General features: G+C 37.1%; 1 protein-coding gene across 1 annotated transcript in view; it reads left to right on the top strand.

The window, feature by feature from the left end:
• Nucleotides 1–8,025, top strand: part of htr1f (5-hydroxytryptamine (serotonin) receptor 1F, G protein-coupled) — a 43,439-nt gene that overhangs the window by 25,435 nt on the left and 9,979 nt on the right. The window lies entirely within an intron of this gene.

Raw genomic sequence — 8,025 nt, 5'->3', positions numbered from 1 at the left:
ACCCTTGCAATTCATAGGTCAGTATTGGTAGCCCTTCCTGTGACTCAGTTCCCCTGAATTAGCCCTCAGCTGTAAAAAGGTTGGTGACCGCTGCCTTAAGGGCTAGTTATACTCCTACAGCATTGTGTCGCAGTGAGCTTGTTGCAAATATTGATTTATGCCCAATATGAAGCGTGGTCTGCACTATATTATTCCACGTCACAACGCAAGAGGGACAATCACAAACTAGCTGTGGGTCTAGGTACAGCCAAGGCAGTGAAGAAGTGGGGACAAGTTTGTGTGACAACGGAGGGACATGAAGGCAAAAAAGAGCAGGGATCCAGGTGGAAAAAGGGTCCCAGCGTTCTTGTGCACCTCGCTCTTCTAGCTGATCCTTCTTCACAAGTCGTTTTCCACAATGGTGGCCATACAAACAAAACAAGCAGGTAAGGTACCAAACAGGATATACGCATAGGGTAGAGCAGATGTAGATTTGAGAAATCAGAGGCCTCCTGTCTACGGCACTGTCTGCAGTCAACTACAATTTTTGGAGAGGTGCACCAGAGTGTCTGCGCCAGGGGGCGGGGTCATATTTGCATTCACTGCGACACACAGGGAGACGACCTTGTCGACCTTGACCACCATGACTCTGTTACTGTGGATTGATAGAAGACAATTTATCTTTTATACATATTCAATACCTAGTAAGGTTGGTTATACTTATCTTTTTTCTTTTTTTTTTTTTTAGATCCAAATATCATGTTGTTTTAAGAACTTTTAGTGTATTTAATTTGGGCAGACAGGTACTAATTAATTGATCTTGTAGGCTCATGTCACACTGCAGAGAAATGAGACCCGAAACTGAACCTTTTGCCCATCGAAAATCTGATTTTAACCACCTCCATACTTCATAACATTTAAGTGTGACCAACAAGCAGGAAAAGAAGAGATTTATGATTAGGCAAATACATCTTTAAAAGTGCTGTAGGTTTGAATGGATAAATTCAATCCATGAATTAACACCAAGGACACCAAGGTTGTGTTCTCTGAATTCTATTAATTTATTTGATTTATTAATTGCTTAAATTGTGATATAAACTAAAATAAATTCCAGTGAAATGTGATCTTGGTCTCCCACTAAACTGTGAGGTGTTTTATATTAGAAGAGCATAAAGTAGCACAACTGTTTAATCTTTGAAAGTCATCGTCAACACGCATTGTCACTAAAGTAACAGCCACACGCAGGCCTAGTGAGTCCATCAGTCGCTGGAAGATGGAGCACATCGAGCTACTAATGCAGGCGGAGTGCAGTTTAATTTGTTGATGACCGTGAGAAAAGATTTCAGCCCAGCGGGCTACTCAGACAGCAAGAGAACATTGAAACTAAATTGATTTAAATGTTACCGCTCAGCGTTCATTAAGCATTTGATATCAAATCAGAATCAGACATATTCATATATATATATATATATATATATATATATATCCATATATGCACATGTAACTATAAATCCAAATAAAGTGATAGTGACGTGCAAAAACAGTGCAAGGAATGAATAAATGTCAATTACAGGGGGGGCAGGTGTCTGAATCACTTGAGGGAGGCGTTGTAGAGATTGATGACCACAGTCAGGAATGATTTCCTGTGGCGCTCTGTGGTGCATCTGCGTAAAAGAAAAGATGTGTTAAATATGTTAGCGACTTCTTCAGCTGAAAATGAAAACTTTATTCAGCGTTGGTTTCTCAATGTTGGATGTTGAACCAGTTTTATATTTCTGATGGATGCCGGAGAGCTAAACGCAACAAGACAGCCAAGAGCGGATTTTGCATAACAAAACATGCAGTTAATTTTCAAAATAATAATAATAATATTTTTCTGCCATTCAAAAGTCACCATGGTCCTTTAAAAAACCTAAAAAATCCCATTTTTTTTGTACAACTGCTGTAATGTAAACTCTTATATTTATCTTCCATACCTAAATTAGCATATTTATTTAGGTTGTTTAATATCTATACTTTTCAATAGCTTGTTTTACTATTTTATTCTTTGACATTGGGCTGTTCTGGAACCAGGGAAACTAATAAGTTTAATTTCATGCTAAGGTGTCGAAATTACTAATAAAACTGAAACATGAAACATGATGTTGACATGCATAGTTTTAATTTCTATCAGTTTAGTTTTTGACTTTGTTGATATTCTTCACTAAAGGAAAACAGGATACAGAGGAACAGGCTGAGTCAAATGGAGCTCCTCTTTGGGCTAAGCAGCAAGAGAAGCAGTGAGAAGAGAGATAGAGGGAGAGAAGGTAGTAGAAAAGGAAGATTCTGCACCTGAACAGTTTTAAACATGGGATGCTTAATGCACGATAACTGAAATATGTCTATTTGAGTATACTCAAAGTATGTCTATTTTAAATACTCAAGTAAAAATGAAGCAACTTATTTTAATTATACTGAAATTTCTTTTGTGACTCATTCCTAACCATTTGTAGACAGAAGCTTCGAAAGAAAGATTACATTAAATCATTTTTTTTTAATATAATAATGTCTGAAATGTCTGTCAGGGGAGACAGGAGAGGAAAATTTCACAGACGGGTCTTTTTAAAAGTCAGAATGATGTTTTTGCTTCATAAGACTCTGAAAATGGTCAGATTTAATTAATAAACCAGTCTAGAAATTCTGATTCTTGACCTCTGTATTTTTTGGCCTGCCTACGACGCTGCCTGCATTCTAAAGCCAGGGCTTATCAGGTTTGTTTCTGGCAAACACATAACAACTGTCTTCCATCCACATTTTAGAGCAATGTTTCTTCTTGGTAAAATTCTTGTTTTCAGAGACATAGAGTATGACAGGCTCAGGTTTTTCAGAAGCATATATATTTATGCTCTCCTACTCGTACTTGGCTACAGATGATTTCCCTTCTACTAAATATAGGTTTCACTAAAAAAAATAGTAAGTCATTTTCATTTTAGTTGAGAATTCACTGAATTTTATATCTAGGACTCATTTTTCACTAATTAGTAGTTTGGAAAATAACCTTTAAGGTCAGGTATGGGATATGGGGATTATTCTCACGTGCCTTAATTTAAAACATGGCTGTGGATGGATGATGTATCAGTTTTGTAAATATAAAAAATTGAAAAAGAAAAGTAGTTGACAGATTTTGAATAAACAAACAGCTATTGACCTTGATGGATGGATGGATGGATGGATGGATGGATGGATGGATGGATGGATGGATGGATGGATGGATGGATGGATGGATGGATGGATGGATGAATGGAAAGGACAGAAAAATGGATGGATGGGGATAGGTAGATGGATTAATGGACAGATGGATGGATGCATGGATTGATGGATGGATGCAGGGATGGATGGATGCAGGGATGGATGGATTGATGAATGAATAGATGGAAGGACGGATAGATGGGGATGGGTGGATGGATGAATTGACGGATGGATGGATGGATGGATGGATTGATGGATGGATGCAGGGATGGATGGATTGATGAATGAATAGATGGAAGGACGGATAGATGGGGATGGGTGGATGGATGAATTGACAGATGGATGGATGGATGGATGGATGGATGGATGGATGGATGGATGGATGGATGGATGAATTGACAGATGGATGGGAATGGATGGATGGATGGATGGATGGATGGATGGATGGATGGATGGATGGATGGACAGAAGGACGGATCGATGGGTATGGGTGGATGGATGGATGGATGGATGGATGAATGGCTGGATGATGGATGGACTGAATACAGCTTAAGCACTCCTCCTTTGTTTGCTCTCTCTTTGTGGTGTGTAGGCCTCCTTTCAGCTGAGCATTGCTGTCAGGTCAGTCTTTACAGTGCACTTTTCGAAGGAAGTATCTTTACCCAATCTTTGCCAACAGTTGGACCATGACTGAATTTCAAAAACCATTATCTGACAAGACCCGTATTCCAACAGAAATATGGTCCTGACATCCATGCCATGAGTATTATTTCATCGGAACCCAAGTTATAAGCTGCATTTAAAATAGCTTTGCAACTTAAAAAACAGACATATAAATGACTTTTTTATTTTTGGTAAAAATGCGCCACTGAGGGAACTTTTTTCGCCAAATAAAAATTCTGAAATCTGATTATGTAATTTATGTTTGATTCAACATGAGGGACAGTAAAAGGCTCTGCTGTATCTGGTCCAACTGCTGTCTGTGAGAATTTTAATATCGTATCTAGTCATTACAACCTGACTGACTCATTTGGCAAACTTCCTCTATTTTGCACATATCAGATCCGCTACAGACTGTTCCATATTTTACAGATCAGCTGTCACATTACAAGGCAACAATATAGGTGTTATTTGCTGTTTTTCTTCACATAAGACCATTTGCTATGTTTTAAATTATTTTATGCTATATATTTACTGATTTAATATAATTTTCTGGCCTACTTTTAAAGAGTGGACATGCTTAGAATATTAGTTGAATAACTGATCAAGAAAGTGGGCTGCATGGCTTTTTTCAGCCTTGTATAAAATTACTCTTGAGGGGGTGAGTGCTTACTGATGAGAGGAAATAATGGTTTTAAGTTCCATGGAGCTTTGACTTTAAAAAATCTTTTATGTCTGAGGTGTTGAGTGCAAAGATTTGCTTAAATCAGCTGTATGATAACTGCATACTAATTAAGGCACGAATAAAACCTGTATGTATGCTACAGGTTTCAGTGAAGAATATGAAAATTATGTTAAGGCTCTAAAACAGACAAGTTAATATAAAGATATAAATCCAAAATTGTATGAAAATAGCTAAAAAGAGGCAATTTGTGTCTAAGAGCATGAAAGTACAACAGATGCTGTGTTGCCTTTCAAAAGTATCAATTAGACTGCCCCCCAAACAAACCCATGTTTGTTCTGCTATGTGTACTGAAGACCATGTGTTGACTCAGAAATGATCTGTCATGATCTTGGCACTGATGTCTAACTCTGCCCAGTTGCTCATTCCTGCTCATGTAATCCACCTGCTCCTGCTTCTGTTTATACGGCTCAGTCCCAGCCATCGGGGCCAGATTAATGCTCTTGTTCTGGTGCTCATTCTCAGGGGCCAGTGGAGAGGACACTTTCTTACGTTCCATAGTGTTTCTGATTTCCTGATCTGCCTCTTATCTGCCAGGAGTATCCCTGTTCCTGTTTTGGCTCAGTGGAGAGAGTGTTTTTTTAGCATTCCGTAGTGTTTCTGATTTCCTGATGCTGATCTGCCTCTCTCCACTTAGCATGCCTGTTCCCATCTGAACGTTCTGTCTGAACACTCAGTGAACTCCTGGAAGCCTGAACCAGCCTGTTTCTGTTCTCATCTGTATCCCTGACCGGGATTCGGACTCCTGGACCTCTGAGCCTCACAGCTTTGATCTGTTTACCTGACCTGGCTCGGACTCCTGCATGTTCTCTGTTTCTAATTCAAATAGAAGTAGTTTGCTAACACTTCCAAAGAACAAAAACAAACACCTGAGACGTGAAGCATTTTTGGCTAGGCAGCTCATACCATGGGTCACGTTTTTGAAGCAAGAATATGAACCCCTTGTTTTCAACTGTCTTAAAAGTAAACATATCTTTTACAGATAACTGATGCAGCAATAGAGTAAATAAACCTCATAATCTCTTACAAGATAGGTAAAGCGGAAGTTGCTGAAGCCATTTTATACCAAGACAGCTTCCATATTGTTGGAGGGGAAAGTTAGTGTGGGAGAGGGTGGTTCATGTTGCTGCAGTCTGATCATTAGATGTCACTTAAAACTGCACATTGTAGCTCTAAAGTTTTTAAATTAGCTGAATGTTGCATTTTATACCAACAGAACTTGCAGTCTATTAGCGCTGCAGACTGTAATTTGATCCCAATTGTCTTGTAATTAATTGGACCTTACTTAGACTCGACTAAGACCGTTTTTTGATCTTGTCAGATTCCCTCCAGGATATAGATCTGGCTCTTAAAGCCTATTTGATTTGATCTAAACCATACTATGTGGCCATGGCTTTATGTTGAGGGCTGTTGCTGTGAAAGAAAGCTGTTTGTTGTATTTTACCTAAATCCGTTTTAAAGGTGATACAGAGGTTTTGCTTTTGTGGAAACCTGACTTATTTTTGTGTCTAGATGCCAAAGATTACCAAGCCAAAAGGATGCTTTTAGAGACCTGAGAGAAAAAATACCTTTTACACATCTTTAGGCTGGTGTTTCAAAGTCTATATCTAAGTCTTTGTTAAACATTTTCAGAAATGTTATGTATGTATCTCTTTCCAGTGACTAATTGAACCAGTTCCCTAAAAACCTGTCTTCAGGGAAGGCAGTAATGCTTATATCTATATGAAGCAGGTACAGAAAGCTGACAGTCATATAATGTGAGTCTGCTTGTGTAAAGTCATCGTAGCTGTGTATTTATGAAGTGAAAATCCAGAGCTTATAACAAGGACTCAAGCAGCAGAGCATAAAACAAGGACAGTTGTTAATGAGTGAGAACAAGGACTTCTGTTTAGTGGACACAAATTGTCATTAGGTGTCTCAGCACAATGGGAGGGGCAACCAGCCTGTAAATCACATCTAACAGTGTTAGTCTATAAATTACACATACATTAGAAGCTACGACCTTGTATCTTTTAGTGAAATCTTTTACGTACCCTTTGAATAGAGGACATTTAAAATTTTAAATAATGCTTTATACAGAGGCAGTGTTTATAAAAGGAGCTGTGTTTATAATATGTACACGAGGAATTGATCTTAAAACTAAATGGAAAAAAAAAACACAAAAATGTGACACACAAACACTCCTTAAAGTTGTCTGTAGAGTTTTCCAACATATTTGGAAATACGGACAAATCTAAGAATTACTATTATTTAATTTTAAGCAAAATGGATGAAAAGCACCCTTTGAATTTTTCTCTGCAAAAACAACTGGAAAAAATAAAAAAACACAATGCTGACATCAACACATTTATTTCCTGCCCTACTAAGGGAAGGAATAGAAATAGGCTTATCACATCAGGTAATCTGTTGCAGGTGATTAGAACATCTTCACTCAGCATTTTGAATGAGTTTGGCCCAACTGAAGAGAGAATGAACAGATCAAAGAACTGCCTGAGGCCTTCAGAAAGAAGCTGTAGCAGCTTATTACTCTTGTAAGAATTTGAAGAGCTCTCTGTGTAGTGGCATAGCTGATTTAAAAGAATATCAGCTATTCCATTATAAAGTTGTCTATAATGTAAGAACTTTCAAAACTGTTTTTATCACAGTTTTGAAGGCTGAAAAATAAGAAAACAAGCAAACTATGGCACATTCTACTTTAATTAACAGCTTCCCTTGATTTTTCGAAATGCCTATGCTTGTGATATATGGAGGACCAATCCTGCTACAGTTAAAAATCATAAATAAATAAATCATAAATATATATTGTTGCCATAATAATGGCTTGAAATTTAAATCTGGTGAGCCATTATACACCACAAACTGATTAAAAACTAGAGATATATCTAAAAATGTAGAAAATATTTTTCTATTAAAATATATATATTTTTAATTGTTCTATTTTATCTCTGTACTTCGTTTTTTATTTAATACATTTTTAGTCATATTATTTCTTTACCTGATTTATTTCAAGTAATTTTATTGCTGTTTTTTCCTCCTATGTTTTGATCTCCCAAATACATTTAAAACATGTTTTCCTACGCTTTATATTACTTTATAATTATTTACCGGTAAGTATTTTTTTTTTTTTATAACTCATGTATTTTCTAATACATGTATTTTCTCAGTAATTGGATTTCACGTAAGTCATTTATTTCTGCCACTCCTTTTGCCACTTCCTGTATTTCCAGCTGTTATAATTCCTCCATGTGTATCTGTAAGTATAAAAAAAAAAAAAAAACAGAGGGGCGGGCTTTGGCGTATACACAGCTAGTAGCAATAGCTAATTTCAGACGTGGCAGTACAGTTAGAGTAGTACAGTTAGCAGCATTTAGTGCATTCAGTCATCTTACTTTATTGTGCTGTGTTAACCGTCTAAC

The sequence above is a fragment of the Cyprinodon variegatus genome, unplaced genomic scaffold, assembly GCF_000732505.1.
Source record: "Cyprinodon variegatus isolate N-32 unplaced genomic scaffold, C_variegatus-1.0 Scaffold295, whole genome shotgun sequence".
Classification (NCBI taxonomy): Eukaryota; Metazoa; Chordata; class Actinopteri; order Cyprinodontiformes; family Cyprinodontidae; genus Cyprinodon; species Cyprinodon variegatus.
Note: the sequence above shows the minus strand (reverse complement) of the source record. Positions and strands in the feature narration are given on the sequence as shown.